The sequence below is a fragment of the Alligator sinensis genome, unplaced genomic scaffold (genome assembly GCF_000455745.1).
Source record: "Alligator sinensis unplaced genomic scaffold, ASM45574v1 scaffold874_1, whole genome shotgun sequence".
In the NCBI taxonomy this organism is placed as follows: Eukaryota; Metazoa; Chordata; order Crocodylia; family Alligatoridae; genus Alligator; species Alligator sinensis.
In genome coordinates this window covers 247,244-270,400 of record NW_005842302.1, presented here as the reverse complement: position 1 = coordinate 270,400, position 23,157 = coordinate 247,244, and the positions used below count along the sequence as shown (strand labels likewise).

General features: G+C 46.7%; 1 protein-coding gene across 5 annotated transcripts in view; it reads left to right on the top strand.

Annotated features, from left to right (window-relative positions):
* NTRK3 (neurotrophic receptor tyrosine kinase 3) overlaps positions 1-23,157 on the top strand; it is a 296,675-nt gene that overhangs the window by 153,268 nt on the left and 120,250 nt on the right. The gene's annotated exons all lie outside the window — the stretch shown is intronic.

Here is a 23,157-nt window from a genome sequence, read left to right as displayed (position 1 = left end):
CATAATTTTATTTGGTATTTATTTACTTATTTATTTATTTCCTGCTGCATCCTCCAAAAAAAAGTTCTCCGTGGAGGAGATGTTGAAAGAGTGAGTCACGTGAAGCCAAGGGAGGAAAAGATGCTTCACCCTTCTGAAATAAAAGACATAAGGAGAGAGGGGACAGCAGATAGAGATGCACACACCAGAGTTTTGCAGCAGTCCAAACAATTGACTCTTTCTAAACTGAAGGTCCAGCTGTCAGACTTTTCTGACTGCTTTGTGCCATGGGCTCCTGTGGTTGAAATCTAAAGGAAAGCAGTACATAGTAGATGATTAAATATACATACATACATACACATATCTATCTTTCTTGATAGATAGATAGATAGATAGATAGATATAGGGGAGGGAGAGGCTGAAGGGAGAGGTAATAACATACAATACTGTGTGTTTCATTTCTGACCCAGACATCTGCTTCATCTTGAGCCAGCAAGGGCTGAAAGCTGTTACCAGCTTATAGCTTTTTGATGGCTTCTCTGCAGGAGACAAATGGGAGGTTGCTGAGAAAGGTGCCCACATCATAGTTGGGGCTATAGGAGAGATCCAAAAATGGAAGAGGCTGGCAGTGTCCTAGCTAGGTGGCCTAGTCCACACCAGTTCAGGCCAGTCATGGCCACCAGTCTCCAGCATTTGACAGCTGTTTAGTGATTGTCATCTAGTCTCCAGTGGCCAGATGTCCATGTGAAAAGAAGACTATCCCCACAATAATCACTAGCACTCCCTCTTATTGGAAGTCTCTGTAGAAGGCCAAGCACTGAGTTCCCCTCTCACATTTACTGCATATGTCTCTCAATGGACTGTGGAAGATGAGGCTGTCTCCAACCTAGCCAGGCCCTAAGCCTGTTTAGGTCCTTGTTGATTAGGACTAAGACTTTGGATTTGGTCTGGAAGTGAGCAGGGAATTGCGGGAGTGTGTGGAGTCAATGAGTTCTTTGTGCAAGAGGAAAGAAGGGCTTGTCCTGGCTATTTGAACAGTGGTAGAAAGCACCCGCCCCACTCCCCCAAACACACACATCCATTCGCGGTCTGCACCCAGCAGCAGAGAGCAGTAGCAGCATGTGTGTCTCAGAGCCCACTAGAGGTAATGCCTCCAGGTTAGTGATCTGTGTTGCTAGGACAGGGGAAACCTGGCCTGGAACTCAAGGAGACTTCCAGGTGGGGCTGAAACAGGTGGGAACAGATTGGCAGTGGCCTTCTGGCCGGGCATTCAGGATGTGGATCAGCCCACTGAGCCCTGGGGATGTCATTCCACAAAACTCATCCCAGGTAGCAAGCATGTGAGTGGGACATGAGCAAACCGGGGTGGGTACCTCCTCACCAAATAGCTGTTTCAGGCTCTGAAGGTGACTGCCCACCACTGGAAGGATAGGGCTCCATGCTTCAAAGCACAGGAGGAGAAGGTTTTGGTTTGGCATGCACGTTCCTTGAGACTCGGGGAGAGGGGTGGGAGAAGATGATGGAAGGAGAGCCTGCTGGGCACCACAGCGGCTGCCTGCCTGCACAGAGCTGTCTCAGCAGCATCAGCGTACGCCGCTTGAAATGTTAAATTATTCTTCTCCTCTAGTGTGTTGTTTTTTTCATGTGCTTTTCTCAGCAAAATCAATCAGGAAGAATTGATAATTTATAAGCTCTTGTTAGTCCCTTTCGCTGCTTGCAGGGGAAACAGAAGCATGCACGAAGCAAATGCCAAAGGTAATGGAAGCAGGCGGCAGGCAGCTGAGTACTGTCGCATGTGCCCTGGCCATGGGGCCAGCTGGCCCTGCCTTTGGATATGCTGATGAGGGGATGGGTTTCTGTGCCAGGGCTATTGATTGGCTTGCTGTTCTGGAGACAATTGGTCCTTTCTCTCTTTTTAGCCAATAAAAGAGAGAACCAGCCTGGAGTGCATCATATCTGTGCGCTCTTCTCTGTAGGACCCCAGTGCAGAGAGGTGCTGAGCACCCTTGGTGCCCATTGAAGTCAGAGGAGCCATTTGGGTATGAGGAGAGCAGAATGTGCCCTGGCTTATATAGGCATACAGAGAAATACAGGGAAATAAACTTGATTAGGCAGGTAGAAAGATAAAGCCAGGTCAACTGCCACCCTGTTTTAGCTAGAGAAAGAAATACCCCGTGGCAGCATATTCTGTGCTCCTGCTACATTTGACCCCTGCCTAAGCCTTCGCACACTCACTTTTCTGTGGCACCGCCTTGTGCTCAGACACGCACAGACACAGCTGGATCACCATCCTCAGAAACGCATCCCATGAGCAGCCATGAACACAACACAGGTGTGTCCCCAGTCATGCTATAATCACGCATGCATTTCCCCCTGCATCACCCATAAGGTACTGAGAAAGGATGTCTCTCCCTGGGGACCTGTCCTAGTTTTGAGAATTACAAAACCCAGCATTGTCTTAAAATAGAGACGAATGTTACAGCTATGGAGGAAAAAAGACATATAGATAAGGAGACTCTCTGCTTCTTCTCATGTGCTTGTCATAAACAAGATTTTTTTTTCCAGAATTGTACACAAGTGATAGCTCTTTTCATTGCTACAAAGAGGTCCTCCTTCATACAGGTCTCAGCAAGGAGTTGGCAAATGAGGAGGTGCTCCAAAGTCTGCACTTTACTGCACTCGCATATATTTGTGTCATTAGATTAGCCCTATTTGTTGATGCTCATTGTTTTGATCATCCAGTTTGCGTGCGCAGGTGATTCAGGCACCATCATTTTCACCAGTCTAGATCAGCCCCCTGGGAAGGTCCTCCTGGAGTCCAAGTCCATCTCAGAGCACCTGATTACATGTCATCTTTCCTTCTATACCCTTAGTCGTGCCCTGTCAGCCTTCGTGTCCAACAGCGCAACCCTGTTCACAAAACTCATTCATGCTTTAAGCCGTTTACTTACTTCTGTGTGTCCATACAGTGGATGCCTGGGGTCTTCCATCTGTTGTGATTTTTCTTTTTGGTTCACTATCTTTCTTCTGATGTCAGGTGCTGCAGTACCAGCCAATAAATACAGGGTATCCTTTGGTGTTGGCTTTAGACATCCTGTTATTTCACAACAGCTGTCGTTTAGAACTGGGTCTAGTTTCTCGGCATGAAATGATTGTTCCCATACTGAACATGCATACTCTGTGGTGGAGGAACACAAGGCAATAGCAGTGGTTTGTAACGTAGCTAGTTCACTCCTCACTTTGAGGCAATGCTTGACATATGTTGTTGTGAGCGCTGACTTTCTCTTTTGTCTTCTCTGCTTTGAAGGTAAGTGTTTGCTCCAGTGTGTTTGGTCCCCAAGTACACAGGGTTCAAGTGACTGGTCAGTGGGTTTCCATCCTGGGTGATGTTTCATTTCTGCTTGGCTTCTCTATGGCATAAGTGAAAAGTTGTAACCCGTGTCTTCATTGAGTTGGCATAAAGCTGGTTCTGATTGTAGTAAGCTGAGAGGTTGCTCAGTGCACATGTCAGTCTGTTCACAACAGTGGTGAAGTCCTTTTGTGCCGTGATGCATAGATCATCAGCATATATGAAGCTCCTCCTATTACTCTGTATGAGTTGGTCGTTGGTACGTATAGTATGTTAAAAAGGATCGGTGCTAGCATGCTACCCTGTGGGAGGCTGTTTCATTGTTGTCTCCAGTGTCTCTGTTTCTTGCACAGTTCTGTGTAAAGACTTCTATTCTCCAGAAGAGATCAGATGAGCTGCACTAGGTAGCAGTCGTGTGTCATATTGTAGACTTTGGTAAGCAGGTTTCAGCGGCTGACTGTGTCACATGCCGCTTATAGGTATACAAACGCAGCACCTATTATCATCCCTTTCTGGAATCCATCTTTTATATGCTGGGTGATGTTTAGTATTTGGCCAGTGCAGGACTTGCCTGGTCTAAAATCTGTTCTGTTCTGGTGTGAGTTGTTGTTTGATATGAGGGGAAAGGCAATTGAGAGTAAGGCATTCATAAAGCTTATAATGGTGGCACAGAAGCGACTCTGACCTAATGTTCTCTGGGCCAGAGGCATCCTTCCCTGGCTTTAGTAGAGCTATGAAATGGGCTTGTCACAATCGTTTAGGTATTCTAAGGGCTGACGAGCGATTGTTAAAAAGGTATAATACCCATAACTTGGTTGTAGAACCAAAGTGCTCGATCTGCTCCGTGCACGTGTCGTCGAGTCCAGCTGCTTTGCCGTTCTTCAAGTGACTTATTCCAGCATCAAGTTTATCCATTGCGTGTGGCGTGCTAAAATGATTTTTCTCTGGATCACTTTGCCATCTAATCCATATTTTAGGCTGTTTGTTCAAAGCTTTACCATTGAGCAGAAGCCTGGTGAGCCACCTGGTTGGCTGTGATGCTTGGATAAATAGATGCTGGAGATAAATGCTTGGACAGAGCCTGTAGGTAATTATGTAGATAGACATAGTACACAGACTAGTACACAGACATGGATAATAGTGGGCTGCTGTAGTAGAATAGCAATGAGTCATTAGTTTCGTAGTTCAGCTCCTGCTCCTGGGCTTCACCAACCCAATGCTATTTCCCTGGAGTGGAGGGAGCCCAGAGTGGGCAGCTGAAGTTTTTTCCCAGGAAGGGTTGCTTTCCATAGGCCACCCTCCTTGGCTTTTCAGGCTTTCCACCTCAGTCCCATCCTGCTTGAGTGCTCTAGGGAGGGACAGATTATGATGTAATTAAGTGGTGTAAATCCTCTTCTTGACAATATCCTGCCTGGGAGCCCACTTTCCCTCTGTTCTTGTGTACGTCCGGTCCGATGAGGAGTAGACTACAGCGTAGCCGGGGACACCAGTCCTGCTGATTGCATGTACCTCTGCAGGGCTTGCACGTAAGTTGAAGTAATGAAACTGAGTGAGCGGTGGCCTTCTCTTACCACTTTAACAAACATTTGCAATTGGTCTACGGTGGAGTCGAGGCACAGAACGACGTTTCAGCCGTGTTGTTAATTGTGCTGGTGATGAGATTCACCCTTCACTGTTTATTATTTTAAGATATTAGGAATGCATGTTTGTTTTGGAAAATGTTATCGCTCAGTTTGGACCCGTGTCTGAAATGTTTCAAAACTCTCAGACATGAGTTTGGAAATCCTGGCTAGGGCTCTCCTGAGAGCAGGCTTTCTTGCAGCACTTCGGTGCCAGAGATATTCCAGGACAGCTTGTGGGATTTCTGCTTCTAATCACAGTCAACATCAGAAGGCAGAGATTAGCTGTACAAATGGAAAAGAAAAGTAAAGGGGGTGTTTCTGATCTTTCAGAAAGGTTCAGTTAGTTAAGGTTTGATTCTAGTACCGGCAAAGACTCATGGGGGTTTTGTTTTTCCAGTATCATAGGTAATTTTGCTCTCATCTGCTGTGTATCAGCACTGCCGTCTTGAAAGTCAGCAGGGCTTTCTAATCTGGCTCAGTGAATTCCATGTCTTAGAAAACAGCTTTCGCTGTATGAGCAAACTAGTTAGCTGATAGAGAACTAGTTCTTGGGGATAGCGTTGGGCTCTAGAGCTCTTCGCACTTTTAGTTTTGTGGTTCAAATCCAACCCTTGGTGCCATTGACTGGAAGGCTGCGTTAGTGTGGAATCAGCTTGAGTGTCTTAGGCCAACAGATATTTGGCAGGTGTCCACATTAAAGAGAAACAAAGAAAAAAAAAAAGTGCCACTGGACATATCACTAACTGGCCAACTTAATTCCTGGCCCTACTGTTATTGAATGGGCCTTTGAGAATAAATTCTCCTCTCCTCCTCTCTTAAAAGGTAGGGCCTTTCCTAAGTAAAATACTCCTTGGACCAAAAATGTATGTGTGTGTATATATGTGTGTATTATATATATAATATGTGTGTGCATTAGTGTGTTTTATATATACACACATTTTATTATATAGATGTGTGTTTATATATACATCTACACACATGTTATTATATAGGTGTGTGTATGTATTTAATCAAATACATGCACTCACTTAAAAAGCAATGCAAAACTCTAAAATGCTTGGTTCAGAGATGATACCTTTTATTAGGCCAACTAGGAAATCACGAAAAAATTATCTTTTTCTGCATGTATCCCTGCACTCACTTATGCATTTGCACACACACCCCTGCATGCACACACACATGCACGCACACATGTCAGCAAAAATCTGGTTAGAGAGCCCAGACTGGTTAGAACTGGTCAGTAGCACTTGGCTCTCCGTATCCTGCAGGGGTCTGATTTTTGTTTGATTAATGCTTGTGGGACCCCTTCCCTGCCTGGAAGTTCAGTCCGTTTCTTGCTGTGCGCTAGAATGAGGGACCCTGATCAAACAGTTTGTGCCCCTGCGGCGAGGTGACAGCCAGGTCCTTTCTGCCCTGCTGTCTCTCTCTGCAGGAGTACGGCTGGATTTGGGCTGGCTTGGGACTATGCAGCCTCCAGCATGGACTTTCCTATCAGCTGCTGAAGAAAATCCTGAGCAGGGTGATCAGTAATGGAGGTGGTCAACTCTCCCTCTCTGCCCTGTGCACTCTCCTGGATCATGATACATTGCCTCCTGCCCTGTGGGGCACTTCTCTGATTAAAAGCATTTCTAACCGTCCTTCCATTTGAGGAAACTGCCCTTGGGCCCCTTTGCTCAGACCTAACCCACTCATCAGCCCCTTGTCCTCATGCCCTGGCCTTCCCTGTCCCAGCCCTGCTCCCATCCATTGCGGTGCCAGGCTGCAGACGAAACGAGCAGCTCCCTGCACCCAGTGGATTGCTCCTCAGCTAACAGGGTCAGAGATTGATGGCGTCTGGTTGCAAACACACTTGTCATACGCTTGACAGGCCGCTCAAGGATGCGGGGTGGAGGGGGTGAGCGGGGAGAAAGGCAGCGAGCTATGTGCTTGCAGTTTATGGCCCCCCTAGTGGGACCGGTAGGCGGCCTGGTGTAGCAACCGCTCTGGGCATTTAAGAAGAGATTTATGAGTTTGTAATTTTCTGAGGCCCTGGAGCAAAAGTGTCTTTAATTAAATTTTGATTTCCACCCCACCCCTCTCCCCTCCTCTCTCCCCTGCATGAAGATTGTTTACTGAGAGCCCCGCTTAGCTTTCTGAGAACAGGTAGACATCTCTGAACATAGCCAGGAGGAGCAGGGGATCAGAAAGCAAGCAAACAGATGGTGACTACAACAGAGACATGTGAGCTCGGCTATGCCAGGCTCAGAGGGCTGTCTGCCATGCCATGTGAGAGCCCCTTTGCAGGTGCACTGGGCCTACAAGAGCCAGGATGCTCTGGGCAGCCCTACCTGGCCAAAGGACCTGGATCAGGCTCAATCTTGGGGACATCTGAGAACCAGGCTGCTGTCTCAGAGACTGAGATCTAAGCCATTCTCCTGATCTTTGGTCATGAGCTAGGATGGTGCTGAAGGCAGAAGGGCTTTGGCCACTTTGTTGAGGGGGTGAGGTGACTGTGGGTCACTGCAGTGGCCCTGCCATGGAGGAAGGAGGACTTATCCTAATGATGGCTGCCTCAAGTGGTGAGAGGACAAAGCAAGAAGAAAAAAAGGTGGGTCTTAAGACATCATTACAGGGTATCCTGGCTGCTTCAGCCCTACTGGGGGAATGGACAGAAGATGCCATGGGTCTAGGAGGGTGCTTCAGAGACTGCTGCGCTGGGTGCACCTGTACCGTCCCTCCCCAGGGATGCTCCAGGCTTATTCTTGCTTCTGATCCTCATCATTTAGTCACTAGGTCTGCCCCGTGAGTCAGCTTCCGCTCACCTCCATTAACTCTCCTGGCCCCAAAGACCCACAGTTCACGAGCTCTGGAGATGCATCTCCATTGCCTGCTTAGTCCTGATGATGGCTCCATGTCTCCGGTTAGACCGGTGAAAAGCAGCCGAGTTCCACCACAGCTTCTGCGTGACTTGGTATCTGTTTCTGAAAGGCCCCTCCAGCATCACACCTCACTGATCCCAGCCACATCCCTGTGCTTCCAGGGCTAGCAAGAGCATGGCATGTCCTACAAGGGGGTGTCAGCAGCGCGGTGCGGTTGGTGCTTCTTGCTAGGTGAGCTGCTACATTTGGCAGCCCCTTGCTCACTCAGAGCAGCGTGATGGCTGTCTGCCGCCAGGTGCTTGGAGCATGCTCAGCAGCAGCAAGGAGGTTTTAGGGGAAGGGCACGTGGCACAGTGTGCAGCAGATGTGAATGGCTGATGTCCCACTTGCTGCCAGCTCTGGGCAGGCTTGGTCTCCCCCCCACCTCGCCATGCTGGAGTCAAAGGCTGTTTACTACCTTCCTGCTCCTTCAGATGGTGCAGATGGAGGAGTCGTATGGCCTCAACACATGTTCGGCTCTGACTTCCTAGCACAGCGCTGTTGTCATTTTCTCTTCTCATAAGCTACAAAAACAACCCGAGAAAATGAATCTCCAAACCTGAGCCGTGTTCCAGGGAGGGGGAAGCAGGCGCGACACATATCCATGCTTTTGCTTCGATGACAGATGCTGTCCTTTACATCCCTTTAATTAGTCGCGAAGGTAAATGTCGAACGCCCCTGCTTTCTTCTGTCCTCCTGGCTCAGAGATGAGCAAGAGGCATCTTCCCTCCCACCAGCTTTCAGGATGTTGATGCATTTGCTGTTGAGGACATGGGACATGTGAGGCAGGGCTGGCCCATGTTATGCCAGAAAAGTCTCTCAGCTGTTGTATCCTTCATTTCCTTTGGGCAGGCCATCACTTACGCCACAAGGTCCCTGAATAACCAAGGCCCCTTTCTGAGCCCTGACTCTAGTCTTCAGCTTCTGTATCTATCTCTGTCAGTAAGGTTTTCCCCTTGTTTGCTGTCATCACTTGGGAGTTGATGCTCTTTCTTTCTGTCCAGCCGTCCCTGAGACACGAACATGCATGCACGCGTTCAGGCAATCTGATCTGCTGGTTTTCCTGCATGGGGAATCTGCTGGATTGTACCTCGGGCTTTCTGATGCCTTCTCTTAGCTACACCTGCTGACTCTTGCTCATCAGAGCGCATTCAGCCTGCTGCCTTTTGTTCCTCATTCCTCTCTCCCTTTGCTGGCTAGTCCCTTTGTGCAGTTTATTCATTGGCATGTTCTTCCGTGTTCCTTCTTCTGTGACTTATCCCTGCATGTGACATATCCCTGCACCTGTGACACAAGAAGCATCCCTTTGTGTCCTCTTCACTTACAGCCTCTGCTCACTAGACTCAAATCTCTCTTCTTCACTTTGCACCTTAGGAAGCTGTAGTATTCAAGATGCAAATCTGGGAAGCCAGCAGAGCTGCATTTGTGCATGCCAGAGAAGAATCCAGCCCTGGATTATCCTTCAAATAATATTCTGAAGGACCAGGGTGGGGTTTGGGTTTAGGCTGGGAGTGTCAGGAATTGTAATCCCTGCCCTACCACTGGTTATGGGCACCTGCTGTTTGGATTGGTCCAAACTGAGATCTCCAGGAGTTGTCAGGATGCAACGCTGAAAGTCAGGCTATTTGTTTTGGAGCTTCAATTTGGATTTAGGTGTCCTTTTCTGACACTAGACCTGGAAGCCTCTTCCCAGGAGGGGAGGTCTGGGTCTGTGCCTGGCAGGCTGGGGAAGGCAGACTCTCTGTCTGGTGGTGTGCTAGTCTGCTTCCAGAGCTGAAAGGCTGCGAACGGTGCGGGAGCTCACCGAGAAGGTTATGCTGGAGCTGTGTGCAGTCGCGATTGGCTTTGGGCCTTGCCTTCGCCCGCTTGTTCCGGCATCTAAATGCAGGTGACATTCCCTCCTGACCTCCGGTGGGAGCCGCGTGCGTGCACACCGCGTGCCATGCTGTTTAGAAAGTGAAATCCTCAGCCCTTGGAGGAATTAATCATTTTATATTCTGGACTCCTGCCTCCTGACTGATCTATCTGAATTACAGATTAACTGGCAGCATAGGGCCAGTGGAAGCCATTTAAATGAATAGCTCTCTAATTTATTAAAGGGGTTATTTAGGCTGTTGTCTCAGTGTAACATCACATTCCTGGAGGAGCAGCGGTTTGCCCCTCCACCTCCCAGCACCAAACACCCTCAGTCCCTGAAGGTTTTATCTCCTCCCATCAGAGCGGGCCACAGAGCCCTCTCTAAAGTCCATGTACGTGCCAGGTAAGGCTGAAGAGTGCCTGGAGTTTTGTGTTTTCAGCTCAGATTAGCAGGAAACCTGCTGGTAGCATAGAGTTTTTTAGTCATCCTCTAGGAGCCAGCTTTGCTATTGTGCTTTCTGACAGCCCTGGAGAAAGCGATGGAGAAATCAAACGTGGCTGAATAGACCAGGCCCCAAATGCCAGAAATATCCTGTGTCTGGTGCTATCACTAGTTCTTGGGGTTTTTTAAAGCCATGCAGCTAGACTCTTGGACAGGGAAATATAATCCGTGTCCAGATCTCAGACTCAGAGCTGCTCACCATAACGTATGATGTCCTGGAAAACACATGAGTTCCTCTGGGACCTAAAGAAGTCAAGCCAGAAAGTCTCTTCATACCATCTTTCTGTATTGCAGGAATTTCATGCCCCCACCCTCTCCTCATTGCTTACAGTGACCTCTTGGAGCCCTGCAAAACCTCATTTATTTATGATCAATTTTATTCTGTTTACTTTAGCAAATGCTGATTCTCTTTCCATGCTTCCAGGCAAGCCTGACACTCCTAAGGCTACTCTTTATCGCCTGATTTGTGCCTCAGTGACCCTGGCTGTACCAACCCAGCCCAGGCAACCGGCAGGGGGAGACTGTATAAACACTGGGCTTTCTTTTCTCTTCCAATTTATTTACTATGCTGGAGTGGTCTAAAGGGATTTATTTTCTGTTTGCTTATTTTTGTAGACATTTCTAATATGAAGTTTATGCCCCAGAAGAATCTAATAAATGTAAGAGGGAGAAGTTTCAAGGATACAAACCATTACACAATTTAATGGGACATTTGGTTTCCTCAGGAAGCAAAAATATTTATTCTGCAAGGGCATAAATGCTCGGAGAGGATGGCATCACTAGAATGGGCCGTTGAGAGGAGTTCTGCACAGAGAAAAATGGTCCCCATCATCCCTAAATCAGAAGCGTTTCATTTTCCATCACTCCAAAGAACTAAATAAGCTAGACTGGTTTGATTTCCAGTTCAACACCGAAAAATGCAAGGTTCTCCACCTTGGGAGGAAAAACCTGCAGCATGCTTATAGGCTCGGCAGTGCTATGCTGGCTAGCACTACAGACGAAAGGGACTTGGGGGTCTTCATTGACCACAAGATGAACATGAGCCTGCAATGTGATGCTGCGGCTAGTAAAGTGAGGAAAACGCTGGCCTGCATCCATAGATGCTTCTCAAGTAAATCCCAGGATGTCATCCTCCCATTGTACTTGCCTTGGTGAGGCCGCAGCTGGAGTACTACATCCAGTTTTGGGCTCCACAATTCAAAAAAGGATGTGGAGAAGCTTGAGAGAGTGCAGAGGAGAGCCACACGCATGATCAGAGGTCAGGAAAACAGACCTTACAGCGACAGGCTGAGAGCCATGGCACTCTTCAGCCTGGAAAAGCACAGGCTCAGGGGTGATCTGGTGGCCACCTATAAGTTTATCAGGGATGCTCACCAAGATCTGGGGGAACGTCTGTTCACCAGAGCGCCCCAAGGGATGACAAGGTCGAACGGTCACAAACTCCTCCATGACCGTTTCAGGCTGGACATAAGAAAGAACTTCTTTACTGTCCGAGCCCCCAAGGTTTGGAACAGCCTGCCACCGGAGGTGGTTCAGGCACCCACTTTGAATGCCTTCAAGAGACATTTGAATGTCTATCTTGCTGGGGTCCTGCGATCCCTGCTGACTTCCTGCCCCTGGGGCATGGGGCTGGACTTGATGATCTTCCAAGGTCCCTTCCAGCCCTATGTCTATGAATCTGTGAATTTACAACAAAATTCTGTTCTGGCCTGAATGCAAACATCCTCCGAGTTTGACTTTCGAAAGTTTGGGTGTGCAAATATGTGCCTGGTTTGCACAATCAATGAATGAGGGTGCATGCATGTCTGCAGACATTGTGCGTGAAAATGGCCCATAGGAAACATAACCTCCCTGTCATGTGCAGCCCTCTGGTAACTGGCCACACAAAGAGGTTACATGGTTTTACTCTCCCCCACATGAAGGGAGATCATCACAGAAAGAAAAGAAAAGGTTTTGTTTGGAAAGAAAAAAAAAACCCCCAAGCTCTATTAATTAGTGCATGAGAACCAGATGGCGGAACTGACCACTCTAGTTTCACGGCTCGGGCTGAGTAATTTGCAAAATGTAGGAAAAGAAAAACAGCATATGTGGTACAAGGTACTTTCGGTTTTTGAACGTTCCTTCAGTTTGAAAACCCTCTCCTGCTCTGAAGGAACACAAGGGAAGGGATATTTTTTACATATCCAATTTATATATATAAATACATGATTTTTTATCTTGACAGAAAATTAAACCAAAAATAGGGAAGCTTGAAAATGCATGGCTTCTAATGACAGCTGAATCCCTCACTGTCTTCGGAGTCTCATAAATTGGATACTTTGGGGAAGGGATGCATGGCTCCGAGGACTCCAAGGTTCTCTGGTTACGTTGGAGGGAGGACGGCTCTTCTGCATATGGGCCTCGCATCTCCATGGAGAACGCACTGGTGTCAGCATTAAGTGATGTGGCTTAAAGATAGGCTTGTCAGTATAATTGATCTTGAGTCATTGCCTTTCCTGTCAGGGCTGTCTGTCTCCTTACCCATAATCCCCATCACTTTGATGGCCCGTCAGGAATATGGGACTTGGCCCAGCTTTGCCTTCATCCAATAACATTATGAAATTGATACTGACACTTCCATTGGCACTAATTTCAGTAAGAGATTGGAGCCAGAGGACGAGTGGTTTACTTTCATGGCAGTTAAGCTTTCCAAGTAGATCAAGACGTCCCAAGATTGATCTCACACTGGCTGGGTGGGGAGGGGAGGAGGTGATGGTGGGTGTGTAGATTGGCAGCCCGCAGCAACAGGAGTAAGGGGGGGAGACTTGAGTGTTCAACACTGGCAAAAACTGCATAATGAGAAATGCCACAAATCTTCCCCTTTGTGTCAGTTGATGACGGCCCTGTCCTCTGGAGACCAGATACCAGCTTGCTGACCATCGGGGGTTGAGAGATAGCCGCTAGCAGAGCTGCTTTTGCCAAGGTACTCTCCTCACCACGTGTCAATAAGCAACTCCTTGCAGGTCATTGGTGCTGCCAGCTGGTGCCTGGCATCTCGCAGGTAACCAGATGCCTTGGGTGCGGAAATGGACTTGATGAGCCAGTGGTCTGAGCCAGAGGCAAAGCTTATGTTACTAAGGCTCTGTCTATGCTGCAACTTGAACCAAGTCAGGGGACTGAGCTACAGAGTATGGGGAAGGCTAAGCAGGTTAAAACCTTTTAATTCCTAGTGCTTTAACCTAATTACCTAGAGGTGGGTGCAGTAGCTTTTGACCAGATTATAAAGGGGACAGAACCAGGGGTCTGGCTTTGTGCATGAGCTGGAGTCTTCAGTTAGGTGGTGTAACCCCTGCTGCTGCTGCTGGGTGTGTGTGTGTGTGTGTGTGTGTGTGTGTGTGTGTGTGTGTGTGTGTGTGTACAAAGTTTCCCCTTGTTTCCATGACAAGCAGTCCTTTGCTGTAGCTCAGCTCTTTGTATGCCTGGACTCGAGAGTCAGGGCTTGGTTAAAGTGTTTATCAGTTTGTCACAGTCGCGCTCTGCAATGGCTGGGGGCCAGGAACGAGATTAACAGCCTTGGGCCAATGCTAAATTGGAAACAAAGAAGGGAAAAGGAAGTGTCTGTGTGTGTGCATGTGCACATGTGTCTGTGAGCGTAAGCATGTATGTGTGTGCGTGCATGCACGTAGCCCTGAACAGTCAGCTCTGGTTATGATGGTTGCTCATGCTCATGGCTTGGGCATTTGGATAGAATCACATTTGGATATCTTTGAGGGCACAAATGGTGCAACTGGAATGTGAAATGCAAGGGTGATTGTCACACAAGGGACATTAAGATGCTGTGTGTCTTTCTCCTCACCTTTACCTGTGGATGATGGTGAATGAGCAGAGACAAGTGAGTGAGATGGTCCATGAGCACCACGTGCATGCAAGCCTGGGTAAGCCAGTGTTTGGGTGACTGCAAGTGTCTGTGTGTTAACCTGCTTCCACCTGGTTAAGCAAACATGCATGTATGAGTGAGTAAGCGGGTGACAACATGTGTCTGTAGTCAGTGGAGTCAGGGAATCTGGGTTTTAGTGCTGGCTCTGTTGTGAATTTGATGAAGTACCCTTGTGCCACTCGCTGAGCATCTGGGCCTCAAATATCCCACTGTAAAATGGTAAAGGTGACATTTGGTATTTGAATGTCGTAAAGCCCTTTTATTAAAGAGTCTCATTGCAACCCGTGCATGAATGGATGCGTGTGCGAGTGTGCTCAAGGGCAGAGGTGACAGCTTTTATGTGAGGAGGAGGAACACGTACATGTGTGTGTGTGCGTGCATGCGTGCGGATGAAGTGTAGCAAGTTCTGCAGTGTATAAAACGCGCCTTATGAACAGAAGAGATTAGAAAGCTGATATGCTGTTATTCCGATTGATTTTTCTGTTGTATTTATACCTGAAGGTAAAGAGCAGACATACTGGAAATCAGTCCGCCCTGTGCTCTCATCCCACTCCCTCTGCAGTGCCGTTTGAATGAAATGCTTATATCATTTTTACGGTGTGTCTGTGATAGGGATGAGTGAGCCAAGAGATTAATAGGCACTGCTGAGGCCTTTACCCAGCAACTGCCCGTCTCTCACATTGTAAAGTGTGCACGGTTCTGGAGTTCAAGGTGCCCTCCAGGTGACAGCATTAGGACTCTGCCTTCAAAAACAGGAGGCAAGAAAAATGACATGAAAGAGTAGCAAGCTTGGCGTGGTGATGGCTGAGCTCCTGGGGTGTGGACTCCAGACTGAGGGGCAGGGGGATGCTGCACAGCTGGGAGCTCATGGCCAGGATGACCCACGATTGTGGTGAAGAAGATCTGACAAGATGAAGTGTGGCCTGAAAGTGAGTTAAGGTAATGGCAAGTGGTGGCTGCCAGGTGGAAGGAGAAGAGGAATTCATCATGTAATCAGTTGAGAATCCCAGCTACGCCCATCTCTTCCAAGACTTCAGCTACTGCTGAGCTCCAGTCTCTGTTAGATCCAGATAAAATACCTGTCAGGTGTATTTGCCTGAAGCACCCAGTATGCCAGGCTGAGCCAGTGAGGGAAAAGAGGCAGCATTAGGTGATAGCATCAGATGTGTTAAGCACCTGTACCAGTGGAGGGCCCACCAGACTTGCCAGCTTCTAGCTGTCCTGGAAAAACATGCTCAGATGTTGAGTCTCTGCAGGGATAGCTAACCAAGCAGGCAAGTGTAGCCTTGGCTTGACATTTCATTCCACATGTGTCCCTAGCCCAAAACACATTCCCTTCAATGGTGCAGGACTGCCAATGGCAGTTGTAAGCCTACATCTTGGTTGTAAACCTACTCTATGAACTTCCATGTTCACACGCAGCAAACAGGTCCCCATCTAAGCCGCCCTGAGAAAATGAACAGCAAATGGCTTTCTGTCCTGTTTGGGTCCACTAGAGAAATGATCTGTAGTGGAGGATTGGCATTTGCAGTTGTGAGTTTGCCTGTAACCATGCCTAAGTTGGGCCTCTGAATGTTTCCTAAACACCATGGCCCTCTCTGGGTCTTGTACTACTTCGGCGTTTGTGGTGACCAGCACGTCCGTACTATAGACAATGGAGATTGGCACACCATGCGCTGCTTACGGTGAGATGTTGCTGCAGCAGTGGGTTCCTGTGACCCCCCATCTAGGCAACACCCTGGGTCTTCCCATTTCAGCTGGGTACAGCAACGGCATGTATCTACAGCCCCTGCAACGCTATTACCACAGGGCTTCATATTGGATTCATTGGGAAGTCAGTGCCATAATTAAATCCCACTGTCTTCCCCATATAAAGAGGAATTCAGTAAGTAAAATGCCTGATGTTCTTAGAAGTCCTAAACATGTGCTACTCTGAGAATCGGGTCCAAAGGACATATTGAGTAATTAAAATGGCAGCCACCAACTCTGTTAAAATTGCCCCCTCCTCTTGCTTTGCTGTCCTGTTCTCCTTGTGCTTTCAGGGCAGATTTGCTGCTTTGCCTGCCAAAACCATGCTTCTGGTCCCATTACTGCTGTGGATGTCGATATTGCTGGCGTGGACTCTGCCATGCCAGGATGTGATCACAGGAGATTTCTTTCTAGCGATTGATGCATGAGACAGAGAGACCCCAGCTGGATTTTCAGATGTCAGGATGCGTGTGCAGGCCTGGCGGGCAGAGAATCAGCTTTTAACATGTAAACAGAGGAAGCTGGAGAGGGAAATCATGGAGAGTGACTAAAGATGGCTTAAGAACAGCGCTGCTAGCTACTCAGTCCTAGTTAAATGCCAGCAAGGTATGGTGATTAAACATTGTCTTCCATCCTGCAGTTACAGTCAGATAAAATATGCTTGGCTTCCTCTCCTGTTGCCATGTGCTATTAAATAGCTGCCACGTTCCATCCCAGAGGTTGAAGCATTTCCTTGGGAGACAGGCAAAACTATTCCCATCTATATTTTTATCTGTGTTCTGGGAGAAAGCTTAGCCCTAGTTAATCCTGAAATTGCTTTGAGATCCTCAGATACAAGGGTGAAGCACTGTGATGCTTAACCCTACAGTATCGTGTTTACGGTCCCGCTAGATGACTCTTCCTGATTTGGAGACATGTGGTCCAGGTAGGCCTAGGGCTTTAGGCGATACTGTAAAACTTTTCCTCTCTGTTCTTCTCAATAGAGTCGGGGAGTTGGAGTTGCTGTCACACAGGGTGCGGGCTTGCTGGAGGCCTCCCCTTTTAATTTTCAGATTGTCTTTTTATTGTAGGCATTTCCTTTTGCTTGTTCTGCAGGATTTATGTATTTGTGCTATCGTCTGCATTGACTTTATATTTTATATGATTTGATCTTAACGTTTCCATTCTCAGTGTGCATGTCGAAACTCCATAAATAAAGGATTAATGTTGAAACTCCATAAATAAAGGTGAGGGGGGAAAAATGGTACCAAAAGAGGAGTTCCCTGGAATATGACTGATTTGGAGAAAACTGTATCATTTTTATGACTCAAGAATCCTTGAGATCATGGGGGTGGTGATGCCACTTTGTGGGGTGAGATGACCCTCTGTAGTATTAATGTGTATTATCCCATCCACATTTAAAAGAATGAATAAAGATAATTGGAAGATATTAGTTTGCAAAAAAAGAAACATTATCCTTTGAATGACTTCCATTTTCATGGCACCCCTTATTCTGTAGGATCCCAAATCACTTGAAGCCTTGTGTATGTAGGAGTCATTTGCTTACTACAGAAATGAAGCCTGTTCTCATGTGGGACTGCTGGGGTTTAAACAGCCCATGGGAGATGCAAAGGAGAAGAAAAGAAACTCCAGATATAATCTAATGATGTTTTTTATTTCTTTTTTCTTGGAGAGGTGGAATGAAAGTCCATGAAGTAGAATTTGAGCAGGACCCTGGAACTAGCACCCCTTCACCTTTAAAAAGTGCCATAGGATTATTAATGTCTATAGTTGGGCAAGACCTTAATTTATTTTAGCTCATTCAGTGACAGAGAAGCTCATCTAGCTCTGCAAGAAGCTGTGTAGTACATCCTCATGGCTCCCTTGTTTTATGCACTCCCAGCCAGGTGGTCTAGGCCTTAGTGTGCATCTATACCAAGGTGAGACAACTGCTTACATTTCTGTCCTGGATGGTTCACAAGCACCACAGCAAGTGGCCCAGAAGTAGATAACTTCTTCAGTGTGCCTCATTTCTTAAACCTGATTAAAGGAGAGCTGCTTGTCCAACCCTCCATTTGTCTGGGGTCCAGCTGTAGCTAACACTATATATTATTTGTCCGTGGGGCAGAAGGTTTGGGAGTAGTAGCTACAGAGCCAGGTGAAATGCAGCCACTTTTCTCCTCTTCTTCTGCTTCCCTGGGCATGAGGTAGGAGTGATTTGTTCGGGACAATGTCTTTGAACATAAGCAGTGTGCAAATTCCCCTCTCCAGAAGAGCTTCCATTCTTGCATCCTTGTCTGGGCCTGCATCGGGGAAGTCTCAGGAATCGGGGTCCATCTCAGGCTGCCATCTGTGCTCCTGGCTGTGTCCCTTTGGTTCTACCTCTTACCCCCATCGAGTGTTATTTGAGAAAGAGTAGCAGTGGGGTGATGGTGCTGTGAGGCTCATGACTGATCACCATGAATTCTGCGAGGAAGAAACAGCCTGGCACTTGGCTGATATGCAGTGGGAAGCTGTTCCTAAGGTAGGGAAACCCTAATAATATGGTGAGAGGAGACGGAGGGTGCAGTGTGAAGGAACTGCACAGCTGGGGACAGGAGTGGCATTATGGAGAACTGTCTGGAGCCAGGCACATGGGTTTGAGGGAGTCTGAAGTCTCTTCTGCCTATTGGCAGAACCACTTTGCAGGGAAGGAAATCCTCCAGGCTAGAGGACCCAGTGATCTGCTGAGATAGATAGATATCAGAGGTAGAAAGACTGAGGCAACAGCACCAGAGACAGGAAAAAAAAAAAAAGGAAAGGAAAGGGGTGGGGAGATAAGTCCCTTCGCAGGAGGGAAAAGGGGCAAGTGGGAGCTATTGGCAACCTGCCTCCAATCCAATCCCTGCCTTCAGGCACCGAGTGCGAACTTGGCCCTCCGCCTACATCTGCCAATAAAAAATTAAGAAATTGATTTCCTTTTGTTTGCCTGACAGGACAAGACTCTTTTTATGAGACAGTAAATACAATCTATCTCTGAGCACGGCCAGATTTTTAATTGTATTTGTTGTGCTTTCACTTATTGTGTTTTATGAGTTTCAGTTCCCATGCTTGATGGTACAGGGCTCACTCCTGGGGGATGAGTCAGTGTTTGATTTCAACTCCAGCAAAAGGTTGAAATTATTTATTTTTTTTTAAGCCTTTTTGAGGGGGAAGCTGCAGGTTGGTGCTGTTTTGCTCTGTGATTTATATACGTATGTATAGACTACCTCCTTATAATGACCCCCCTAGGATGGGAAGAAAAGTTCATTAAAAGAGGATGTTTGCTATACTTGGGTTAATCAATTTGCTACATGATAATCATGAAGAAATCGGTTCCTGCTGTTGGGAATTGTTAAAAGCCAGGGTTTGTTATTAAAAGGGTTTGTTATAATTACTGGTAGATTGTCGTGTGTGTGTGTGTGTGTGTGTGTGTGTGTGTGTGACTTTCAGCCCACACACACACACGTGTGATGATAATCCCAGTTTATAACAAACCCCAGTTTTTAATGATCCCTGTGGCAGGAATCAATGTCTTCATTATTATGATGGAGCAAATTGACTATATATACAAGGCTGGAAGGGTCTGTCTGGGGAACATTCATCTGCTGGTGAGATGACCCTTTGATGCAAAGGATTTAATTTGAAGTCTCCTGATATAAGGAAGCTCCAGTCAAAGTTTGAGGTCAAAGCTAGAAGCCAGAGAAATGTAACAAGATAGATTCTATTTTATATATGTATTATCATATATAAAAGTGTGTGTGTGTGTGTGTGTGTGTGTAAAAATATATAAAACCAGGTCTGTTTCAGAATGTGGTATGTATTTTGTGGTGACCCAATTTGTAGAGAGAGCTCCTCCCCCGCCCCCCCCCCCCCCCCCCCCCATTATGGGTCATATACAATCCTTAATTAAATAGGTTAATTATGTGGCTTTTTGTATTATACAATGGAATTTGGATGGCACAATTAGTTTTTTTATGCTGATTATCAGATCAAAAATCCCATTCCAAAGGTCAGTTCCCTCTGGTGTGGGTGTGTATGTCCTAAAATGTGGGATGTACTCTTTCATAGCTCTTAGACCTAATCAGGGCCTGTGCTTTCTGCTGCTGTTTCTTATTTCCAGTGTGGATGAGGGAAAACCTTCTGGAACCGTGTTTGAGAATCATATCCATTTTGCTGCCCCATCCAGACTACAAACTACAGATACAACAAATGAAGCCAGAGAATTATTATATGCTGTCACTGATAGCTCAGGGCTTTCAGAGAATCACCTAAGACATCTGGAGGGCCAGTTGCCATTGAAAGGAATGAGAAACGGGTGCCCTTGTTCTCTTGCTGGCTTTGAAGATCTCGGTTATTGTATAGATAGGCACTTAGGTTCACCAGAAGGAGACTCATAAAGCTCAGACAAGAAGATAAACACACTGTGGGTTCCCCCCCACCCTTTTCAGATATGGGAAAAACTATTTTCTGAAGGCCATTTGACTGCCAGTAAAAATATTACAGCTTGGGCGAGCTCCAGTCATGAGCAGGCCTATTAAAGAACCTGACTGACCTGCCGAGGATGCTCAGTAGAGGTTATTCTCTCTAACAAGAGGGTGTTTTTGATTCTCTGCACCTGTCTGCTTGGAGAATTCATTGTTATGGATGTTCATGAAGTGACCATTATCTTATCGTCTTTAATCTGTGGTTATGTGTAAGGCCTGCTATCTGCCTATGTGTATGTCTTGCCAGAAAATATACCCCTTCACTGCCTTAAATGATTGACCATTAGGATGTGGTCATGAAAATAGGGGCTCCTTTAGCTATTTATTATTTACTTTATTTTTATAACAAATTGCCTATATAACAGTGTAAATTTACCAGGCACTTTACAGACATAGACAGAGAGGTGTACTGTGTGCCATTGAGTTTCCAAATGCACACAAACAGGGGTAGCCACAGGGGAACGCAACAAAGAAAAGATGATAGGATATTTTCTCAGGGATGGCAGTTTCAGGGGAACTTGAAGACAGAAGAAGGATCTGCTTTGCAGCTGAAAAGAGGGATGGCTTACAGATGTGAAGGCAGAATCAAAGCAGGAGGAGAGGGTGGGGAATCTGAGTAATTCTGGGGAAGAACTGGAAGGAGCATTGATGAGAAAAGGGGAAGAGAAGGATTGGGGAAGGGGGCAAGATGATGCAGGACTTTCTAGTGCTTGGTGGTAGGGCATGAATGGGAACAGAGAATGAAAAAGATAGAAAGAAGAGTCACTCCTTCTAGAGAGTCCTTTGGATGGAGCGAAAGGTATTTTTGATCAAAGCTACATGGCCCTGTGCTACACAATGGTGGAGATGGGAGGTTTTAGGAGCAAAAGAAAACACAAGAGCCAGTGTCACTGGTTGGTATGGAGTGATATGTTGGTTGGCAGATGTCTAAGCACAAGGCAGGGACCTAGACATTTTAGAAAAGCATAAAATAACAACTAAATGAAGACACTTGGCTGGGTTGGCTCAGTCAGGGATGATCTTGCCTTGACCAGGGGGCTGGATTAGATGACTTCAGGGGATCCTTTCCAGCCCTACCTTCCTAAGATCCTAAGGGTGGAGAAAACTTGAACATTTGCTTGTGAGCTTTGTGCTTAATCTGATGATGTCTTGGTTTTGAGTGCATGGGGAAGGAGGTAGCTGTGTGCAGTCTGATAACTGTGCCTCCTGGTCTCCAGCTGTGCATTTTCCAGGGCTCATAAGTGCTTCCAGAATGAATCTCTGTTTTGACCATTATTATGTATTCTTGGCATTGGACACGTGGGGACCAAGCATGGTATGGTGTATGTTAGGTCTCGACAAAAGATGGTTGTGTCCTCAGAGGCAGACTGATGCATATTATCTGCAAGGAGCCTGTGATCATCACCATCCTGTGGATTCATCCTTTGTAATTCCTGCTTTTCCTGTAGGTGATGCTTATTCTGAGTTTGGCAGCAGAGCTTTTGAGGTTAAATAAATTCTACCAGTGCAGGATCATCCACTTGTGTCACTGCACTGAGATAAACCAAAATGCACTGGTAGCATCATTTCATTGTAAGATATGTCATGTGATTTCACTATTGTCTGTAAGAGGATACACTTGATTTCCACTGCTCTCTTCAAATTGATCCCAAAGCACTGTACAAATGCTCCTAACTGACCAGACAAACTGCTGGCATTTAGGGATCATTTTATGCATTACTGAATTGGGGGCCATCTCTAGAACTGAATTCTGCATCCTTCTCTTCCCTGCCCCAGGTGTTTCTTCAGGCTCCCTGACATCATCCTGGAAAGTCTGTCCCTTTGTGTGAGTCTTTAGAAGCTATCGGTTCAAATACTGGGTGAGAGTAATTTTAGTGGAGAGTCATTAAAAGGGATGGGGATGTTCCCATTACCTCCAAGATGGGATCGATTGGGAGTCAGTTACTTAGAGGCCAAAGGCCCTGTATCTGTTGAACAAGCCAGAGCTCAGGTGCCATCGACATGTGCTTCTCTAGGTTTCAGCATGTAGCTTTTCTTGCTCTCCAAGGGGCTGATGGGATGCAGGTGGGGAACCCCTGCAGCTGCCTATGACCTCTGTTGAAGTTGTAGCTTATCAGCATATTTCAGAAAGCAAGGCCTACATTTAAAGCAATGCTTATCGAAGCTGTGCTATGGAGGAGGCATCTCAAGGGTCTTTTAGTTGAGGTCTGCACTTTCACATCTTTCTGGCAACACTCCTTCAGGCAGAGAAGAGGCTTTTAATGATGGCTCAGCCACCAAAAGGCCTAGCAGTTATGTTGGTCGTAAAGTCCTTTTGCTGGTAGAGTGTATTTTCCTCGACAAATCAGAATACTTTGTATTGATCAACACAGTTTCTGACTTGTATAATAACATCTATTATAGGTGGGGTTTACTGGTATTCTTGTATTAAAAAAAAATAGGTATAACCAAAATAGCAAAATTTAAATAAGGTCTAATCATGATGACTGTTAACCACATTTTTTGCTCACTTCCACAATGTCCCTATATCCACAGCAGGTCCCTCTTTTAGGACATGAGGAACCAAGCTGATGCAAAAAGGTTCAGGAGAACATCCATGCAAACATAGCCCTGTGAAGTTGCTTCCCATAGCGTATGTTGTTGTCTCTTCAGGCTGACTGAAACGATGGCCAGTTTAACAGGGTGAAGCAAGAACTGGTGGGGGAACTGGGGCTGGTACGTGGTGCTGCTGGGAGAGGTGGCGGCAGCCTGCTTTGCAGGGTGGGGAAGGGGTGAGTTGTGTGTGGAATCCATAAAGGCGTG